General features: G+C 47.1%; 1 pseudogene; it reads right to left on the reverse strand.

The window, feature by feature from the left end:
* Nucleotides 1–10,782: 10,782 nt before the first annotated feature.
* Nucleotides 10,783–14,818, reverse strand: LOC124700570 (annotated as a pseudogene).
* Between the last annotated feature and the right edge of the window lie 8,636 nt (nt 14,819–23,454).

Below are 23,454 nucleotides of genomic sequence, written 5' to 3' on the forward strand. Positions count from 1 at the left end.
CAAGTTGCTGCAAATCTTTATAAAGCCTTTGTTTCTCATTTTGAATTGCCCAAAAAGAATTTTGATAAGTATCATGAACCTTTTAAAGAGGCTTGCATGAAGAATGAAATTGTTGTTAATTATTGTAATGAGCATGCTCAAACTCCTAATAATGTTATTTCCTATAAGCATGTTAATTTTTGTGGAATACATAGACCTTGTGGAGTTAATCAAATCAAAGATGAATATTGTATCCATCATGCTAATGAAAAAACTAGAAAGTGGTTTAGGGCTCTAGATGATCTTGGTAAAAAAGTTTGTGCCCTCTATCCTTTTATTTGTGAAGTTTGCCATGAAGTGGGTCATTTTAATTTTCAATGCTCCTCCAATGATAATTTGAACCCAATGAGTGCTGCAAATTTGTATTGTGATGATGAAATTACTCCTAATCGGCATGATGAACTTACTTTATTTTTGGGGTGTGAAGAATTGTCGAGAAAAATCTCTTTGTTACATATGAGTGATCTTGATATTGATGATGTCCTGCATGGGTGTTTTTCTTATTGCATTGATAATAGCCATACAAATACTTACATACAAAATATTTTAGAAGATGACACCTTGCCAAAATATGATAGGACCGTTGTGTGTTTTCAACTAATTAATGAAAAGGAGGGATCCTCCCAAGTTTCTTCTATTGTTTCTGAAAGTAAATCAGGTTATGCGGACAAGCCACCCTTCAAACCTCTTCCTCCTAAATAAGGGAACGAGGAGAAGGAAGAGAAGAAGAAGAAGAAGGGAACGAAGAAGAAGAAGAAGAAGAAGGAGAATAAAAAGAAAGAGGTAACGGCGTATCCCCGCGTGAATGAGATAACGCTAGGTAACCGTAAGTATGTTGCTCCTAATGATTATTGTGACAATGAATCTGAATACGATGATCTTCCTATGCCCTTTACATACATTAGCGATCATGATTTGAATGAGCACACTACTTTTGATATTACGAATCTCTGGGAAACTAATTCTGAAAATGATGATAATGATTGCCATAGTGTCAGTACTATCCATGCTTCCTCTAAGCTTGGGGAAGAGGTGTTTGAAAATCCTTTAGCTACTGGTCATTATGTTCTTGATACATCTCCTTCTAATAACAATAATGGTGTGGACACAGATAAACCGATTGTGAAAGATAACTATTCTATTTCTTATGATGACACTGTGCCTCCGATCTCTGATGATCATTACAAAGAATGCTATGATATAGGTTCTAACTATCCTTATGAAACTTGCCATAGTCATGATTGGGTTACCAAAAACAATTCCCTTAATATGCAACTTATTTACCATGTTCAAATTCTTGATAATAATCCTGCTCCAATTATTATTAATGAGAATAACTCTTCTTATGCCAAATTTAATGATACTTCTATGCATATGAACCATGATAAGAATGTTGTAAGTGATGGGTATATTGTGGATTTCATCAATGATGCTACTGAAAGTTATTATGAGAGAGGGAAATATGGTTATATGCATCTTAATAATATTAAGTTTCCCCTCTTTATGTTGAGAATCTTGAAGTTACTCGTGTTTTATCCTCTTATGCTTGTCACTTTGCTCTTCATGAATTCATTTGTGTACAAGATTCCTCTTCATAGGAAGCATGTTAGACTTAAATGTGTTTTGAATTTGCCTCTTGAAGCTCTCTTTTGCTTCAAATACTATCTCTTGCAAGTGCATCATTAAAACTGCTGAGCCCATCTTAATGGCTATAAAGAAAGAACTTCTTGGGAGATAACCCATGTGTTTATTTTGCTACAGTACTTTGTTTTATATTTGTGTCTTGGAAGTTGTTTACTACTGTAGCAACCTCTCCTTATCATGTTTTTGTGCCAAGTAAAGTCTCTATGGTAAAGTTGATGCTAGATTTGGATTGCTGCGCAGAAACAGCATTGCTGTCTGTCACGAATCTGGGTCTAATTCTCTGTAGGTAACTCAGAAAATTATGCCAATTTACGCGAGTGATCCTCAGATATGTACGCAACTTTCATTAGTTTTGAGTTTTTCCATTTGAGCAAGTCTGGTGCCATTTTAAAATTCGTCTTTACGGACTTTTCTGTTTTTGACAGATTCTGCCTTTTATTTCGCATTGCTTCTTTATTTGTGTTGGGTGGATTTCTTTGTTCCATTACCTTCCGAGTAGCTTTGAGCAATGACCAGAAGTGTTAAGAATGATTGTGTCACCTCTGAACATGTGATTTTTTGATTATGCACTAACCCTCTAATGAGTTTGCTTAAAGTTTGGTGTGGAGGAAGTTTTCAAGGGTCAAGAGAGGAGGATGATATACTATGATCAAGGAGAGTGAAAACTCTAAGCTTGGGGATGCCCCGGTGGTTCACCCCTGCATATTTTAAGAAGACTTAAGCGTCTAAGCTTGGGGATGCCCAAGGCATCCCCTTCTTCATCGACAAATTATCAGGTTCCTTCTCTTGAAACTATATTTTTATTCGGCCACATCTTATGTACTTTACTTGGAGCATCTGTGTGCTTTTGTTTTTGTTTTTGTTTGAATAAATGCTTGTGTGGGAGAGAGACACGCTCCGCTGGTTCGTATGAACACATGTGTTCTTAGCCTTTAATTTTCATGGCGAAGGTTAAAACTGCTTCGTTCATTTTTATATGGTTGGAATTGGAAAATGCTACATGTAGTAATTGGTATGATGTCTTGAATAACTTGATACTTGGCAATTGTTGTGCTCTTATTTAAGCTCTTGCATCATATACCTTGCACCTATTAGTGAAGAAATACATAGAGCTTGTTAAAATTTGGTTTGCATGAGTGGTTTCTCTAGAGTCTAGATATTTTCTAGTAAGATGTTTGAACAACAAGGAAGACGATGTATAGTTTTATGATGCTTGTAATATGTCTTTTATGTGAGTTTTGCTGTACTAGTTCGTGCTTGTGTTTGCTTCAAACAACCTTGCTGGCCTAAACCTTGTATCGAGAGGGAATACTTCTCATGCATCCAAATCTTGAGCCAATCACTATGCCATTTGTGTCCACCATACCTACCTACTACATGGTATTTATCCGCCATTCCAAAGTAAATTGCTTGAGTGCTACCTTTAAAATTCCATCATTCACCTTTGCAATATATAGCTCATGGGACAAATAGCTTAAAAACTATTGTGGTATTGAATATGTACTTATGCACTTTATCTCGTATTAAGTTGCTTGTTGTGCGATAACCATGTTTCTGGGGACGCCATCAACTATTCCTTGTTGAATATCATGTGAGTTGCTATGCATGTCCGTCTTGTACGAAGTAAGAGAGATCTACCACCTTCATGGTTGGAGCATGCATATTGTTAGAGAAGAACTTTGGGCCGCTAACTAAAGCCATGATTCATGGTGGAAGTTTCAGTTTGGACACATATCCTCAATCTCATATGAGAATAATAATTGTTGCCACATGCTTATGCATTAAAGAGGAGTCCATTATCTGTTGTCCATGTTGTCCCGGTATGGATGTCTAAGTTGAGAATAATCAAAAGCGAGAAATCCAAAATGCGAGCTTTCTCCTTAGACCTTTGTACGGGCGGCATGGAGGTACCCCATTGTGACACTTGGTTAAAACATGTGCATTGCAAAGATCCGGTAGTCCAAGCTAATTAGGACAAGGTGCGGGCACTATTAGTATACTATGCATGAGGCTTGCAACTTGTAAGATATAATTTACATGATGCATATGCTTTATTACTACCGTTGACAAAATTGTTTCATGTTTTCAAAATAAAAGCTCTAGCACAAATATAGCAATCAATGCTTTCCTCTTTGAAGGACCATTCTTTTACTTTTATTGTTGAGTCAGTTCACCTATTTCTCTTTACCTCAAGAAGCAAACGCTTGTGTTAACTATGCATTGATTCTTACATACTTGCTTATTGCATTTGTTATATTGCTTTGCATTGACAACTATCCATGAGATATACATGTTACAAGTTGAAAGCAACCGCTGAAACTTAATCTTCCATAATGTTGCTTTAATGTCTCTACTAAGAATTTATTGCTTTATGAGTAACTCTTATGCAAGACTTATTGATGCTTGTCTTGAAAGTACTATTCATGAAGAGTCTTTGCTATATGATTCAATTGTTTACTCATTGCATTTACATTGTTTGAATCGCTGCATTCATCTCATAAGCTTTACAATGGTATGATTAAGATTATGTTGGTAGCATGTCACCTCGGAAATTATCTTTTATCGTTTACCTACTCGAGGACGAGTAGGAACTAAGCTTGGGGATGCTGATACGTCTCCAACGTATCTATAATTTCCGATGTTCCATGCTTGTTTTATGACAATACCAACATGTTTTGTTTACACTTTATATCATTTTTATGCGTTTTCCGGAACTAACCTATTAACAAGATGCCGAAGTGCCGGTTCTCGTTTTCTAGCTGTTTTTGGTTTCAGAAATCCTAGTAACGAAATATTCTCGGAATCGGACGAAATCAACGCCCGGGTTCCTATTTTTCCGGAACCATCCGAACACACGAGAAGCGCCGAGAGAAGGGGGACGGGGCCACCAAACCACACCCAGGCGCGGCCGGGGGGCGCGCCCCCCTATGGTTTGGGCAGCCCGTGGCCCCTCCGACTCCGACTCTTCGCCTATTTAAGCCGTCGTGACCTAAAAACATCGAAAAAAAGACGAACCTCCAGAAAGACTCCGGGGCGCCGCCACATCGCGAAACTCCAATTCGGGGGACAGAACTCTCGTTCGGCACCTGCCGGGACGGGGAATTGCCCGGAGCCGTCTCCACCGCCGTCTTCACCGCCATCTTCACCGCCATCGCTGCCTCCATGATGAGGAGGGAGTAATCCACCCCGAGGCTGAGGGCTTCGGCTGTAGCTATGTGGTTCATCTCTCTCCCATGTACCTCAATACAATAATCTCATGAGCTGCTTTACATGATTGAGATTCATATGAGTTTTGTATCACAATTCATCTATGTGCTACTCTAGTGATGTTATTAAAGTAGTTCTATTCCTCCTGCACGTGTGTAAAGGCGACAGTGTGTGCACCGTGATAGTACTTGGTTTATGCTATGATCATGATCTCTTGTAGATTGCGAAGTTAACTATTGCTATGATAATATTGATGTGATCTATCCCTCCTACATATGCATGAAGGTGACAGTGTGCATGCTATGTTAGTACTTGGTTTAGTCTTTTGATCTATCTTACACTAAAGGTTACTAAAATATGAGCATTATTGTGGAGCTTGTTAACTCCGGCATTGAGGGTTCGTGTAATCCTACGCAATGTGTTCATCATCCAACAAAAGTGTAGAGTATGCATTTATCTATTCTGTTATGTGATCAATGTTGAGAGTGTCCACTAGTGAAAGTCTAATCCCTAGGCCTTGTTCCTAAATACTGCTATCGCTGCTTGTTTCATTGTTTCTTTGCGTTACTACTGCTGCGTTACTCATCGCTTGTTTACTTGTCTCGGGCAAAGCACTTTTACGGTGCCGTTGCTACTACTTATTCATACCACTCGTATTTCACTATCTCTTCGCCGAACTAGTGCACCTATTAGGTGTGTTGGGGACACAAGAGACTTCTTGCTTTGTGGTTGCGGGGTTGCATGAGAGGGATATCTTTGACCTCTTCCTCCCTGAGTTCGATAAACCTTGGGTGATCCACTTAAGGGAAACTTGCTGCTGTTCTACAAACCTCTGCTCTTGGAGGCCCAACACTGTCTACAAGAATAGAAGCTCCCGTAGACATCACCTGTCACCAAAACCCATTCTCCTAAGTACCTCAAATAGGAAACTCCAAGAGATGGAGTCAAAAGCACGCGCTAAGTCAAGCTTTAAAAGAACTCCGGTCTGCCTCCTCGTGTTGATCTTCCTATCCACTTGCCTCACTAGCACAAAGTTGTCGTGTAAGCTCCGGTGTTTGATGAACGCCGACTGGTTCATACTCACAATCTCTCCTAGCCTCGGGCGCAAGCGGTTCGCGACAATCTTTGAAAAGAGCTTCGCAAAGCTATGAACAAGGCTTATCGGTCTGAAGTCCTTTGTCTCAATAGCCTCCGGCTTCTTTGGGATCAAGGTAATAAGCGCTCTGTTCAGCCTGGCAAAGCCTCTGCCATCCCCCACTCCAAGATTCATGAGTCCCACAAGAATATCATGCTTTATGATTGGCCACGCTCTCTGGTAAAAGGCTCCAGTGAAACAATCTGGCCCCGGCGCCCTATCACTTGGCATCTCGCGAATCGTGCTCCAAACTTCCTCCTCGGTGAACATATGGTCTAACTCACTCAGGTCCACGACTGGGATGTTTAGCGCCTCCAGATTAACGGTGAACTATCTATTTTGGATGCCCCCTAGCAGCCTCTCATACTCCTCGGTGAACACCTCTTTTTTGCGCTCTTGCGTGGTCTCCATCTCCTCCCCCACTCTCACTGCCGCAATATAATTCTTGGTTCTCCTCCCATTCGCCACCGCATGAAAAAGCTTGGTGTTTGCATCTCCCTCCCGGAGCCATCTAAGTCTCGACCTTTGCCTCGCAATGGTACGCTCAAGGGACGCCAGCCCCAACACCACTTGCTTAAGCACTCTCCTAAGCCATGCCTCCGCATGTGAGAGCGTTCGCGACTCTTGCGCCACATCAAACCTAAGGATCAAGGTATTGGCCATAGCCATCTTAAGCTTAATGTTCCCAACTTTCTTCTCTCCCCACGCTTGGAAGTATTCCGCCGCATTCCGGAACAAAGCATCCAGACGTCTGAAGGGGTCTATAATGCCGGGGTCACAGACCCAAGATTCTCTCAAGGCTTCGTCGAACCCCTCCAGGTTTAACCAGAAGGCTTCAAATTTGAACCTTCTCTTTGGCCTAAAAGCCGCGCTCAACGAGAGGTGAATCGGGGCATGATCCGAGATTGATGAGGACAAAGCCTGAAGAATCGCGTCCGGGTGCATGAGGTCCCAATCCACCGAAACAATAGCCCTATCAATGCGCATGAGGGTTGGCACCTCTCTCTCGTTGCTCCAGGTGAAACGCCTGCCGTGCAGGTAGAGATCCTTGATCTCATGCTCCTGGACGAACTGCCTAAAGCTCGACATAATGCGTCTATCTAGACGATCATTATTTTTCTCCTCCGCATAAAGGATCATATTGAAGTCTCCGAGCAACAGCAACGGCCCCGGGCATAAACTCCTCCTCCGCAAGCTCGCGTAAAATACCTAGCTTATCCCCATGTGTTTGCGGCCCATAGACAGTGGTGAGCCACCATCTATTATTATCTCTAGGCACCACCTCCCCGGTAACCGCATGGGAATCAAAACTCACACGCTCTATATCTACAAAGGACTTGTTCCAAGCTAGGAGGATCCCTCCTCTCGTCTCAGACGCAGGCACATACACATAACCATCAAACGATGGTCCCAGACATTGCATTACTATGAAATCATCAATTACATTCATCCTCGTCTCTTGGAGGCACACAATGCTAACTCTAAGACTAGCTACGAACTCACGCACCGCATCTCTCTTGGTTGGATCGTTCAGACCTCGAACATTCCAGCATAGAATCTCAAAAAGACAATCCATAAAGACGACCTAGCTAAACTCCTCCAGCCTCTGCACCTCAGTGCGCTGCAACTGCCCTCATGTAGTGCTCCTCCCTCTCGAAACACGTGGGAAGCTCCTTGCCAAAGATGGCCGCAAGGATCCTCAGTTGCTCATCCCTGACCGGCGAGTCGAAGAACTCCTTGAAGCGTCTGAGGTCGTCGTCACTGACTGCAAGGTTCTCCGGGCAGAAGCCCAAAGCCTTGAGCAGCGTACTCTCAGCCGCCGATGCCATCTTGGCCTGTGTGCCGACCCTCTCAGCAACTGATCTCCTAGTCACTCTCTTAGGGGTGAAGGGTTCCGCATCTGCCCTTAGCCCCGATGCCCTCTCAAACTCACTTAGCAACGGCGGTGCCAGGGTTTTGAGAATGGAGGAGCAGAATCGCTTGATCCTAGCTAGCTCCAGCCCCTCTGTATCAACCACCGCCCCTCCCGTACCTGGTCCCTGGTCACGAGCCACCTCAACCACTTGTGACTCGTCTCGATGAATCACCTCGAGTGTCCTCACCTCTTCCTCCAACTGGCGGCCTAGGCCCCTGGGCACCAATTGCATCAACCTGTTTGGCCCAGAGTAACCTGAGCAAGTCTGGCTCGGAACAGACTCCTCACCTGTCTCGGTTCGACGCGCGCCAACCATCAGCTGCCCAGACTTGCTTGATTGGGCCTCGCTCGAATGCACTTTGGGGCTGTGCACGTTCTCAGAAATCGACACACAGAAGTATTCTTTTGATCCTCCTCGAAAAACTCCCGCTCTCCCGCCCTTTTCCATCCACGAGACACCTCCAGATCCCTCGCCAGCCTCATCCTCCACCGAAACCGCCGCTAGGGCCCCAGAAGTGGACCCCCTGGACGAGACAGACGGGGACAGGGAGCTCATATTCACCTGTCCCACATTGTCTGCATGCAGCAGCACGATTGGCTCCCAAGCCTCGGGATCAGTCAAAGGTAACGTCTCCGGCGCATCGGCCCAGACCACCTGGTCCGCACCCTTCTCCAGCGGCTCAGAGGCGGCCACGTCTCCCTCAGCCAACGGCTCACTCACTGCACATGCATGCACGGTCTGGCCTGGCTCCAGCTCTTTGTCCTCACCCTCCTTTCTCCTCTGCAACTAATCCTCCTCCGCGGTTAAAGGGGCTTTGCCAGCCACCGCTGCAGCCAAAGTGGCTTTGTCAGGCACGACTCGCTCAGACGCTGGCGTGGCTTGCCGCTCATGTTGACTGCCTCTAGCAGTTTGAATGGTGAGCGGCGCCGGACTCCCCACGCCCGGCAGCGTCCACCACTTCTTCGGCGCCGGCGCCGGCGCGGCTGTGGACAGCCCAACGCCAACCGACACCGAAGAGAAGCCTCCAGGTCCGCGCCGACGATCAGGCATGCCGCGCCGCCAGGCCAAGTCCCTGTAGACCCGCCGAGGACCCTCTCCAGCACCCCCGCCGCTACCTCCTCCACCATCTCCTCCAAACTCCCTAGGCCCTGCCTGCCCACGACCATCGCCATGACCGTGACGAACGCCGACGGACTGTGACGAATCCTCCTCCACCCGAACCAAGTGCACCAGAATCCGATACTGTAACGTCTTGATCTCTTGCGAGGCCGAGCCCGCTCCACGGACCACCGCCACTGCCGTCCTTGCAGGAGCGGTGTGCACGCCGCCTCCCGGCACTGGCTCAGGAATCGCCAGCATCCGCGCCACCGGAATGGCCTCGAGGTCCGATGTCCAAGCGGTGAGCTCGAACAGGGATAAGTCTGTACGCTCCTTCGTCTCCGGCGCGATGGCGTCCACCGCGTAGCTCTTGCCGAGCACATCCTCGACCACTGAGGTGTCCCACGCATGCGGAGGAAGCCCTTCCAGCAGCAACGTGACCTTGCGCGTCATTGGCACCATGGACGCATGCGCCTGCCGGTTCCAAGGGCGGAAAGCCAACGGCGCACCAGCGACCAACACCGCCGGCATCGCCGCGATGTGCTCCCTCAACTCCAACGACTCACAGACAACCAAAAAATCCTCAGGAGCAAAGGCATGGACCGACACCGTGCCCTCCGGCACCCCGCGCCAACGCAGCGCCACCGCCACCTGCTCGCACGACACTGCATGCCTCCGCCCTCCGACGGTGACGACCATGGCGAGCTGGAGCCTCTGCTCCAGGTCACACATGGCCGCCGTCCTCCTGATGACACACAGCAGCGGCGGCCAAGCGGCCTCTGCCAAACTGGGCACACACACGGGCACGAACGGTTCCACCGCGAGCGATGGGCAAGCCTCCATGGGGGGCAACTTATATACGGCAAGCGGCGGTTGTGGTGGAGGGGGCGGCACATGCGGAAACTCCGGTGGAGGCGGTGGTGGCGGAAGGGGGGGGGGCGACGCCGCACGCAAGTCCCTTACTCCCTGGTGACCAGGCCGCACCCCCTCCGGCGACCTGCGCATGGCGAGCTTGGCGAGCGCAAGCTGTTGAAGCTCCTCCTCCGACGACGGGCTGCGCGGGCGCTTGCACTCCATGGCTGGGTGTCCCTTCTGCCAGCACTGCATGCAGACTTCGGCATTGGTGCAATCGCGCTTGCGGTGGCCCGGCAGGAAACAGCGGAAGCAGAGTCCGCGCATCTCCTGCGCCGCCGCACCCCAACCGGCCGTCCCTGCCTCAGCTCTCGTCTCCAGTCTCCTCGTCCACTTCTTGCCCTTGGAAGGCTTAGGCAGTTCCCAGGCCAGGCGATCCTGGACGCGCGCTCTCCCCACCGGCAGGACTTGGTCCCCCACCTCCGGCCTCGGCGCGACGCTTCCGCCGGACGACGCCGACGAAATACCGAGGCCAGAAACATGGTCATGGCGCCGCGAAGACGCCGACGAAACGGACTCAGGGCTACCCTCCAGGGACCCAGCGATGCGAGAAGCCTGGTGGGTGCGACGCGGTGGAGTCCATGGTGTGGGAAGGTGTGACGCCCCGACGGTGGCGGAACCCTACCTACGCACGCGCGCGAGCTCTCTCTCACCTACCTACCCTTCATTTCTAATAAAAATGGGGCTGGTTGCTTTAGCCCCCTGTTTTTCTAAAAAAAAAAATCTTTGAATGGATGCTAATGTCGAACTGTTGCCAATTGGTTTGCCTCATTGACAACCATGCAACTTTAACTCGAGTGGAATTACCTGTTGAGGGCTTGAGGCCCTTGACTAAAAATACTTATGAAATTAGGATGACTGCTTGCGTAGTTGCGTTTAAATAAATATAACTGCCGTGCTTGGATGCAGTTCATGGGACCGGTTCGGGTTGAGATGGTACAAGCTCTGCACTAGCTCGTCCACCTCATCGTCCTCGGCGTCTCCTCCGCCCATGCTCCTCTATGCTTCTCCTTCAGGCCCATGGCCATGTTCAGAGCATCTCCAGTCGCGTCCCCCAAAGCGTCCCCCAAAGAGATTTCGGGTGCGCCGGACAAAAAATGCGTTTCAGTCGCGTCCCCCAAAGCCTATTTTTGCCCGGCGCGGCCCGATACGCTGTCCAGCGCCCCGAGCCCGTCCCCGTCCCACATGGGACGCACCGGGGACGCCGGACACAACGAAAAGCGAGGCGGCTCCCACATGCGGCAACTATTTGCATAAACCGTTGGTTCGCGCCTCTTTTCTCGTCGCTCCTTCGTTCCCGCGCCTCCCACCCCACCGCCGCCGCTAGATTTCCCGGCCGGTTGGGCGTCTGATCTCTGCTGAGAGTCTGAACCGTTGTCGCGGCTGGGACTCCCGCCGGTCGTGCCGCCGCCGCCGCGTCGCCAGCGCGTCCCAGAACGCGCCGTCAAATCCGCCCCACCTCCGCGCACAGAAGGTGCTCGACGACTTGCCAGGTAGGCGCGATTGGCCGCTGTTTGTTGCGTCGTCTGCCTCGGCGCAAATTTAACCATTGATTTTGCTTCAGCCATGGACAGCGACGATGAGATGGTTGCCCTGCTCGCTGGAGGACGAGCAAGCCTTCGACGACGACCTGCGGGAGCATTTGCTGATCATCGCGTCCCTCCAGGAATTGCTCGACGCTGAGGCGGAGAAGAGGAAGAGGCCGCGCCGCGGAGGATCAAGGCCGGGGAGAAGGAAGTCGAAGCCCCGGCAGAGGATGGAGGGGCATGCCATGCTGCACAACGACTACTTCGCCTCCGACGCAACACATGCCGACAATTTTTGGCGCCGGTACAAGATGAGCAAGGGGCTGTTCATGAATATCCTCCACGGCGTTCGAGAGTTCGACCCCTACTTCAAGCTCAAGCTCGACGCTGTAGGCGTTCTCGGGTTCTCGTCGATTCAGAAGTGCACCGCCGCCATGAGGATGCTTGCATACGGAGCACCTGCCGATACACAGGACGACTACCTTCGCATGAGTGAGTCTACTGTCATTGAGTGCATGTACAAATTTTGCCGAGCTGTGGTGGGAAAGTTTGGCAAATACTATTTGAGAGGGCCAACTGAGAAAGAGACTGCAAGGATCATGGCACAAAATGCTGCCAGAGGATTTCCTGGAATGCTTGGAAGCATCGATTGCATGCACCGGGCATGGAAGAACTGCCCGTTTGCTTGGCAAGGTATATACAAAGGCCGTCATGGATATTGCAGTGTGGTGCTTGAAGCTGTGGCAGATTATGACATGTGGATTTGGCATTCTTTCTTTGGCATGGCGGGATCACACAATGACATCAACGTGTTGCAGCGGTCTCCGGTGTTCGGCGGACTAGTGGAAGGGCATGCTCCACCATGCAACTATGAGATCAATGGCCACGAATATACCAAAGGCTATTATCTAGCCGATGGTATATATCCAAAATGGGCCACTTTTGTCAAAACAATCTCGAATCCATCAGGTCTGAAGAATTCTCAATTTGCTACGCGACAGGAGGCTTGCAGGAAGGATGTCGAGCGGGCATTTAGTGTGCTTCAAGCACAATTTGCCATTGTCCGGTACCCTGCTCTAAGCTGGTCTCACGACCAAATGTGGGAGGTGATGCAGGCTTGTGTGATCATGCACAACATGATCATCGAGGATGACCGCAAGAATCATGCTAGGTCACATGTTGGTCCCTATGAGTGTCAAGGCCCTCTTGCGGAGGTTGATCATGAGTTGCCTGCAGATTTTGCTGATTTTCTCGCCATGCATGCAGAGATCCGTGACAGCAATGTGCATGAGCAACTTCAAGCTGATCTCGTTGAGCATTTGTGGAGGATCAAAGGAAATACCGTGGCACCTTGATGTAGCATCTACCCCTATTTATTATATTTGTTTACTTATTTTATTATTTGTTGTAATTTAATTTGAAAACAATCCTCGACAAACATTTTTATTCATATGCTATATTTGATAAATGATTCTGTATTAAAAAAAATTAATTTAAATGTTTAGGGCGGCGTTTGGGAACGCGGCTGGGAGCGACGTCCCCCAAAAGCGGCACGAACAAAACACGTCCCCAAACGCTCAATCCGACGCGGTTTGGGAGACGCTTTGGGGGACGCGGCTGTAGATGCTCTCAGCAGCTCCATCCAGAAGCTCCATCCAGAAGCTCTCACCGCGCCGTCCGCTAGCCCGGGGCTGTAGCCGTGCACCGCTGCGGGGCTGTAGCTGGCGCTGCTGCTGGTCTCGCCGTTGCGTGCAGGGACGTATTCGATTTGGGGGCGGTGGCGCTTCTTGGAGAGCGCGTCCTGGAGCTCCCTCCGCTGCTCCTGCCGGTCCACGAGCAGCTGCAGGAAGCTCGCGCTGTTCATTGCACGGACCAGGAACACCGTCATCTGCTGCTGCTTGTGCTCCGTCGAGGAGATGCGCTCCTCCATGACCTCCATCAGCTCCCGCGTAGCCTGCTGCTCCTGCCGCAGCTTCACCACCTCCGCGAGCAAGATGCTCTTGTCGCGCTGCAGACGGTGCGCCTCGCCCTCGTGACCCAACTGCCCCACCTCCTGCTGCGGCGTGCTCGACTGCGGCCGCCGACGCCTGATCGTCTTCAGCAGCTCCTTCTGGCCCCGCAGGAACCCCTCCGCCGCGAACTCCCACCTGTCCGGATCAACCTTCCTGAACCCCTGCAACCTCGATGCAAGCACATCAGGTTCAATTTGCGTTTGTTACCCGTCAGACGTCATTAGGCTTACATAGGTGTTGAGCTGGCGGACGAAGCTGGAGAAGTTGCTATGCTTGAAGTAGCGTGGGAGGAGCACCGTAGAGAAGGCCTGCGCGTCCCACACCACGAAGCTGTTCCCGGCGACGCCCCACGACACTACGGTGTCCGTGTTGTGGTCGTCCACCACCTCGTACGTCTTGTTCAGGAACGGCGTCGGGCCGGCCTCGCCGAGGCCGTCCATTGGCCGGGGCTGCTCCGCCATTGCGCCAGCGCCGCCCCACGACGGTGGCGAATAGACATTCTCTGTGGCGCCCGCGCCGGCCCACGAGGACGGCGGGTAGCTATCGGCGGCGGCGCCGGCCCAAGACGACGGCGAATAACCATACGCTGCAGCTCCCGAGAAGTAACCGAATTCCTCGTCTTTGACAATGCCGTTGAACCTGAAGGTATCCATGGCGAAACAAAGACAAAGACAAATGCAAAAGCGAACAAACAGAAAATCTAGTGATGGAAGAGAGGGGATTGATGACGGCAGATCGCCGCTAGTCGCACCATGTAAAAAAAGAAGAGGCCCAGAAAGAATCAAGAAGCGGGCAAACTGATGGGGGCGTTCTTGGCTAACAAAATTCGCCCTCCACAGAATCAAGCTCGTTTCTGAATCAGATACAGAAGAGAGTTTCGTGAAGCAATTAAGATGCTAACTAACCCATCAAGTATCGTCGGAAGATGAATGGGAAAAGAGTGTTGTTGTGAAGAAGTGGAGCAGCACAGAAGTAAGTGATCTTGTCCAAAATTGCCGAATTGGCAATGCTGCTGGACCAATTTAGGAGATCATAGAGTAAAAGTGGAGTGGAGAGATAGATTGATGAGGAGGAAAGGAGTAGGGACCATGGAGGCAGGGAGAAAGTACAGAGCCCTATCCCTTTCACTCGTACTTTGAGCGGGCCAGCACGCGGTCGTCGCCCATTTATACAGCTCGGCCCCCAGCTTCCGATTCCGGTTCTAAAGTTTCCAGACGGTTCTGGAAATGGAAGGATTGGAACCATCTTCCCCTCCACGACGGAATATCTTATTAGTGGTGACGTGGCGGGGGAGCGTTCTGGAAGGTCCGGATGGGGAGGAGAGTTCTCGAAGCGTCGCACAAGTTGCCGCTTACTATCTTATTGCCGCTTATCTTATTGCCGCTGGCTCTGTCGCGTTCTCTCAACCCGCGGGCCATTGACCGCCGACGTCGCGCGGAAAGCTCGCCAAGTTGGCTGGACGCGTGCTCGCACAGTGGCCGCGGTCGGGTGAGATATTTTCGGGGAGGCCGGCGGTGTCGCCGTGTGGCGCTGCCTGAGCTGAGGAGGAAGGAGATATTTTCGGGAGGTCGGGCGTTCTCGCTGCGCCGCCTGAGCTCGACACGGAGCGTGGAGTTGTTTATGCGGCATGGGGGCACTTTTTGCTACAGAGCCAAGGTCTCTGCGGTGTGCTTTGTCAGTTTGCTGCAGCGCCGGAGGCATGGAGGGTCGACGGAGAACGTGCGCCGGGAAGACTGGGCCAGCTTCAAGACGTCGGCCCAAAACTTGCGAGAAACGGTGGCCCGTATGGCCACAGGGACATTCTTCCTTACCTGCGGCTGCGCAGGCCACGAGCGTGGCCGGCTTCGGTTCGCTTGCGCGCGCCGACGAGAGCGCCACGCCGCTGCACGCAGCCGCTTCGTGATCCCGCGTCGCACGCACGCAGCTCCCGTCCTCTTCCTCCTCCCGGTCTTGGAAGAGAGTGCCACGGACTAATACGGTGGCGCTTGGATGTGCAGCGGCGCCGTGTTAGCGGCCTGCTGCTCAGTGCAATGCTCCGATGGCGGCCGGCAAACGCATGATGTCTCCTCGCCGGCTTTCCCCTCTCCGATGTCTCTCGTGGGCGGTGCGGGGAAACACCCCGGAGGAACACACGATTAGCTGCTAGCTCTCCCCAAGCGCTCGGCATTGTTCGGCTCTCTGCTTTTCCTCGCCGTCCTTTATACACAGAGCCGCTCAAGCGGTGGTGGCTGCCGACGTGCCGTGGCCGCTGGACACCTGTGTGGTGCATATGCCATGCCATGCACCCCAGATATTTTCGACGGACCGGAGATGAAAGGGACACCGATCGAGCACATCTCTGGACTATGTTGGCGACTTGGCGGTATCGAATTTAATTCAGAGGGCCCAAACGAAGGCCACATATGAGGCCGTGATAAACGGGCCGGCAAATATATCATGCAACGCTTCTTCTGTCCATTCAACGGGGCTGTCCAAAACAAAACTTTGTCTAGACAGAGAAATCGCATTCTTTTTCGGCCGTTACTGGACCCAACGGTATTTTCCATTCTGTTCTGATCTTCAAGATTTTTTTTTTTATTTACAGGATTTCCTATGAAATTTTTCTTCATAGAACCATATCTCTAGAAAATAAATCTCTTAAGAATATTGTAGTGTAGGTTTCATAAGAAAATAGCATGACGTTAGAGTTGGACACGGCGTTTTGGCTCCCACGAGCATATGCACATGATTTTTCAAATTTGTGTTATACGCGTTTTAAAATATTAAAAAATTATGAAAAAAATTTCCCACGTACAACCCGATGTTCTATGTGCTCGCAAATTCGTTCCAAGAAAAACATATGTTTTTTTATGTGTCGTGTGTAAAAAAGATAAAATCGGTGCTTAAAATAAGCTCTTCAAGAGATATTTTCTCATCTTTTCTACAGAGAACATAAAAAACATTGGTTTTCCGCGAAACTTGACCTGCGCATATAGAATGTCGAGATATACACGCGGAAATTTTATTCTAAATATTTTGAATATTTTAAAATGTTATTTAGGATACCAGAAGCATATCCACCCTTGGTCAAAAGCGGATTTCCAAATGTTATACCTTATTCTAAAAAATGAACACAATAAAAAAGAGAATTCTTCTTTCCATATGACTCAACTAAGATTCATATACCTACATTTCTCACATCCTATTGGAATCGTGGTTTGGTGACAACCCTCAAGGCCCCTGTAGCGGATAGTGGTTTCTTGCATTGTGCAAAAGCACAAGGAGGTTACGGTGAGCTATGGTGGTGCTTGTAAAGGCATTGTGCTTCCACACCACTCCAACGGAGACTAACTTCATTCGGGAAGTAAACTTTGGGATGCATCGTGGTCTCCGCGTCTTCTCGGTTATTTCGATTCCTGAGCTCTTTATTTATGCACTTTACTTTGTGACAACTTTCATATTTAATGTTATATATTTTGCAATCACGTAGTTGCTTGTCTTGCTTAGCATAAGTTGTTGGTGCACATAGTGAACCCTAGTTGATATAGGTTATGTGTGCTTGACAAATTAAACACTAGTTTTATTTCGCATTTGTTAAGCCCATCTCGTAAAAGTTTTTTAATCACCTACTCACCCCGTCTAGGCAACGTCCGTATCCTTTCATATGTTTCAAGTTTTATTTTCTAGGAAAAGAGTTTCTTTACCTGATTATAGAAGCTCTAAATACTCACATGGATAAGACCATCTCGACACACTCTTCCTGTGCCCAACACACGTTCTTGGGTTAATTTGGCCTTTTTTGCAACTGATTGCACTTATCACATGTGTTCAACAATGTTGAAATTACTCAGGACTCCTCATGTATGTCAGTACCATCTTCCTTAACACTTTTTTTTGGTACGGACCTAAAAAAATAACTTCAGTTATGCACTATGGCTTCATTCTTTTTTGGTGTCGATGTAAAACTTGAAAACAATCGAGACAATGACCAATATGGGCAATTGTTCGGCGGCGCCAAGCCACCAAGGGTGAGCCCTCACAATATCGAGGCTCGCTGGCACCGACAGAAATGTCAATAATATTAAAAAATGGGCCACAAGTATAACCATTATTTTTAAAAAAGTTCAAATTAGTCAAAGGTATCGCTAAGTTTCAACACGCTCGAGAGTATCTCAAGAAAACTAAAAAGCTCATGGATATCTCAGAATCAGGTTCTACCTCTCATCTGGACACTAGATTTAGATGTGCGCCTTGGCGCACGAACCCGTGAAGCTCTTTCCAATATTTATTTTATGTAAGCCAATATGGTTTTACAGAAGTTTCAGTTAAATTAAATGACTAACATAGTAACAAATTCAGAGTCACGCTTTGGCGCATAGCCCCATCTTTCGGATTGATGAATATTTTGTAAAACACTTTATAATACCTTCGGAGGACAGCAAGGCAGCAACATTAACATGATTGTCGGAACCAATGCAAAACTGCACATATTAGTCTAACCGACCAGATAACACCTTGTGTTTGCAAAAGGGATCAAACAACAAAATCGAATAGAATATAAACAACCGCATGGTAGAATGCACAACAAATTTATAGATACAATCTTGGTTTAACTTTAGAAATGTTTGACTGGACGCATCGGTACTCGTTTTTATCTTCGGGCTCTTTAAGTTGAGCTCTGTAGAAATCTGTGATGACCGTGCAAGTTGTTTCTTCAATGCATGTGCTATTTCATAATCTGTAGATTAGATTCCAGACACTTTCTAGCACCTTCCAGCAGCAATGTAGTCTTCAAACTAAGATAAAAGAAGGGGCGAGAACACTTTCATTAGGAAGATTAGAAACATCATGATGTTTTTACCAAGGTCTTTGCATACTCATATTTTCATTACAAAGTAAACATTTGGTCCAGAGAAAATAATTCAATTTATGTAAATCAACATCGAGTAAGTAAACATGTGGTACAGAGAAAATAATTTAATCGATGTAAATCATCACTGAGTGTATATATATGAAAAACACGGAATGTGATTTCAGTATACAGACCATTGAAAATGAAAGTTGAAACATATTCTTTTCAATTCATAATTATTTGCAGAGGTGCCTTCATGAGAACAAAGATGAATGGAAACACATTGCGAGTGTACCAGTGCAGACTACACAAAGAGAGTGATCAGCCACACCGACTGCTCCAGCTATAAAAAAACCAGCCTAAAGACAAAGAGCAAGTTGAATCCAAGCCACAAATGACAATGTCATGAAATGAATAGAAGACGACAAAATGAATACCATCTCTGAACCACGCAACCAGATCCAAGCAGAAGGCTGCAGGACTTGCTTGGCTGGATGAGGCTCACATTTGGATGTATAAAGCACACCATCCAAAAAAATAATTGGAATAAAACAGTTCTGCTAGCACACAAGGCCAAACAAATAAGCAACAATCCTCTAGCACACAAGGCCAAACAAAAGTACAGGAAAATACACAAATGGTACTATCTGCCTATCAGAAAATTTCACATGCACAGGTGGTCCTCTAGCGGAATTCGATGCTGATGGTGGCGTCTTAAGGCATGGTTACTTCAGGAGCAACCTATTGTAATAGAATGTAGATATCAGTGATACATAGTAAAGGTCCTAACAGTGGATTAGAGGTAACATAATATGGGCTAGGAACAAAAGGAGTAAGCAATTAGAAATAGCAAATGAATATCACTAAATACAAAGAGGATAGAACTACCATTAGTCACTGGGCTATCATGAGATATTTGATCTACTAATTTTTTGAAAGTAAAATACTCCATATTATTGAAGTAATATGGATGAGCATTTTAAAATTTAAGAAAAATAATCGGTTACTTGCCAAGGAAACTAAACGAATATATCGAGTCACGCATTTAGCAGGACTAAGTGATGAACTAAATAAGCAAGAAGACACGATGAACTATATACATTTTTCTACCCAATGGAGTAAATATGAAGAAGCATAATTCACTAAAGATATTACATGGAAACTTTCTAGTTAGAAATAGTCTTAAGCCCTGATCGCAATGTAAGCACATAAAACAAATAAAAAATGAAACCAAATGTATAAAGAAATAAGCACACTACCTTTTGACTTGTAACAGCCTGTAAACCAAGTCACACCATTTGGAGGTGGTTAGCGCTTTGGAAAAACAAATTCATAGAGCAGACTCTTAAGTTCAGTGGAGCCATACCTGTGAAGAAGAAGCAACCATAGCTGGAGTATGGCGTGAAGAATATATTTGACTGCAATAAAATGATCTGCAACCAATGAGCATTACAATAGTACGTAGGTTACAAAAGTCAATAAAACATACAATTCCTACACTATAATGTTAACATGTGTAATATTGTGTACTTGCAACTACATCTGGTGCGCCATATATTATCTTCCGATACATTTATCTCTAAGAGATCTAGAACATTTTCTTACAAGAGACAACTTGTACGCATCCTTTCCTTGCAATTTTTGCAAGAGGCTGTTTCCACGACTTTAACCCGTGACCTTCTGATCACAAGGCAGCAGCTTTACCACTGTGCCAAGGCTTTATAATAGACAACAATAAACTGGAAAATTAATTTAAGAAGTTGCATGCCACACTCCTCTTTCCTAGGGCAAGGAGACGGTGAGGCAGCAAAATCATACAGATGTGGCCATTATCGAGAGCTGCAAGTACACAGTACAGAACATGCATGTTTTCCTTATGCTAGTGCAAGATCTGAATTTTTCCAAAACTATACATATGTGGGGGAGGAGGAGCCAAAGCTGCAAGGACAGGGATGCACAGCACAACCGTGGCTCAGTCATGCAGACAGCTAAAATGTTCAGTCTGGTACTTATTTTGGCAGTGTTGACAATAAAGCTTTAGAAAACAATATCTAATCAAGAGGTAGAAATAGTGGTTATTGAAAAATAACTTATATGTATTAGTTACCCATTTGCACCAATCCTTTAATTTTCAGGAGGCGGTGTTTAGTTACCGATAAAAAATTAACACATGCTTTCCTCACAAGGCAACCGATCGGACGTAACAACGAGTCAAGAAAAAACATCCTCCCATACCTCCTATTCTTTAACTTCCAATCACAACAAACACAAGGATATGGAATAAATGCACTTCCCACCACGAGAGAATGGCTCCTTGTAGATAGAAACACATACGCCGTGATCATATCATATTTATAGGTCTTCTTACCTCACATGCAAAATCACAGCAACCAGTAAAGTGTAATAGTTAAAAAAATCAGCACTATCCCACTTGGGCATAAGAGGCAACAAAATTCAGTAATGAAACAAGTAATCACTAACCATCCCATTAACTATGTGCATATATCTTTAAGGTTGATTTCTTTCATCCGACTCAGCGCAGTCATATCCACTTGAGTATATAGTAAATACACATCAAAATAGTGAATTCGAGTAACCCGAGTAACCGTCGGTGGTAGTTCTTTTTGCAAAACCACATAGAACAATTTCAGACAACTCCAGAGCAAATGTTAATTACAGGATGCAATACAAGAAGCCTTGTATGCATAGATATAAGTAATTATGTGCATTCATGCTGATGCCACATGGGTAAAACAAAGATACTTATTGTGCATATTCTACTACCTGGTTAATATATTGTTAGATAGAGCTAATCGGCCACATATGCACCGTGAAATTAAATGAGATGTCCATATACAGATTAGATGTAAAACCAACAGAGCTAGTTCCAGGAAAATGAAAAAAATCATGGCTTTAAGAGAGATAGTACGTTCATGCTCTAAAAAGAACAATAATAAACACGGATGTAGAAATAAAGGTAACTCTAAAAATAAGTTGAACAACCTGAACTCATAATACAAAAACAGATCGTTATGCTCCATCGCCGGAGGGAAATAAACTTGCAGCTCCAAGATCATGCCAAATAATCATTGATTGACCAATTTGGACAACTATGAGAAAAAAAAGGGAAGAATGAATGGAAAACCTTTTTGTGGGAGATGGCATGATCACATTTTTACTCAATGTTGTCGTATGAACTTCGAGTAAACATTTTTGCCTCCATTGCAACACGGAAAGTTCACATAGCGAGGTAATGCCCCTTCATGCATCCCCCTTGAGCCCGACTTTCAAATAGAACTCCATTAAATCTAGCAAAACATCGAGGACGAAATCAATATACATCAATCCACCTCCATATCGGAGTGCACCTATGGTGAGTAAAAAAATCTATGACAACTACCTACCAGCGATATGGTGAATAAAGAGAGCTGGATTATGAGCAAATAGGCACCAACCGAGCAAAATAAATGCAGTATGAAACAATAAGGATCATTAGTATGAAGATTCACTATTTGTCCTACTACGGTTATAATAAATAATGCCGAGCAACACAAAGCAGCTATCCCGCTTTTAACCCATAACAATTCAACCGCTTAAATAAATCAGTAATACCCACATATAAACCCACATAATCAACATGTATAATGCATGACTGACCCGATAGCATCCTTAATCTAACTTATATTCCAGGGACATCACTCGATCCATCTGTTTACCTAGAAAAAGGACACCTTACTCAAATCAACTTTAATGAGAACACCGTACAGTGAAAGTAGTAATCTTACTGAAATAATATGAAGAAAGGATGTTAAGATCTGAAGAGAATATACCATTTCCTTTTGCTTGTTTAGCCTCCATGTCTCTACCCTCTTGTACGAAGAAGCATAATTTCCTAGTAATTGCTTTTGATTCCTTATTTGTACTCCGCAAGCAAAAGCAACGTGCGAATATATTTTGTAAAACTGGATGGCTTTGATAAATTCATCAAGGAACTTAATACCGAGACAAGATCCAATAGCCGATCCGAAAATGAACACATCAGCAAACATAAGCTAGAACAAGGAAAATATTAGTTTGGGGAAACAATGTATGGACCTAGAGCTTAGTCAAGAGATTCGTCAGCTTAGAGAGTAGGGTCTCAATTCCATGCTGTTGTGGTGCCTGCCACCTGCGAGATGTTTCCCAATTCAACGAATAAGCCGTGCGAGGTGCACATCGTCTTGTTTTCTCGGCTACATGTGGGTGCATGTGACGGATAGATAGAGTGAGAGCGAGAGAAAGATAGAGAGGAAGAGACGAGAGAGAGAGAGAGAGGGAGGGAGAGGCAAACCTAGATGAATCTCAACCCGTTGATGTTGCTGCTGCCGCTTGACGGAGATGGGGCTCCGCTGGAGAGTAGAGAAGGAGGCCATCATCGTCCGGTTCGAGGGCTGTGCACCATGCCCCTGCTGCGTTAGGGTTAGGGTTAGAGGTTGGGGCGAGAGGAGGAGGCCGCAAATGGCTACGAGCAAGGCCACCCGCGCGCCCCCTTCTCCATGGTTGCTCCTCTACCGGATCCCCTCGTCCTCCATCGGATCCTCCCCTCCGCGGCCGGCTCCTTTCTTGCCCGTCGGCGCCTTCTCCGTTTCTCCATGTGCCGCCGAGGAGGAGGGACTATAGGGTGGAGGGCGGCGACCGGCGACGAGGTTGAGGCGGAGGCAGGCGAGACCCGCCGCTGCGCTCGGGATCTTCCTGGCCGGCCCGCTCGGAGGAGGCCGCCGCCATCCTCGCTTGTCGGCTAGGTTTTTTGTGGGAAGGAGATGAACGAGAGAGAAGAGGATGCGGGAGTTGGTGACCGCCTCTCTCCATGTGCATTCGCAGCCACGCGACGCGAGAGTCTGGGCCGAGCGGGGGCTTTCAGACGACCCATGGATAAAAAGTGGGTCTGCGGGAGGGCCTCAGCGCCCTGGACGAACGACCGGCCGAGATCACGCCACGTCACCTCGATCGAACGGCCAAAAATCCAAACGCCTGTGAGAGCTCCATGGGGGTGCAGCAATCATACCGTGGGATGCCCAATCTGTCGAGAAGTCATGCTTCTTTTGTTTCATTTTATCTTGATCGTGTTGCGGCACCTATGATAACCAATATTAGT

Source organism: Lolium rigidum, chromosome 3, assembly GCF_022539505.1.
Source record: "Lolium rigidum isolate FL_2022 chromosome 3, APGP_CSIRO_Lrig_0.1, whole genome shotgun sequence".
NCBI lineage: Eukaryota > Viridiplantae > Streptophyta > Magnoliopsida > Poales > Poaceae > Lolium > Lolium rigidum.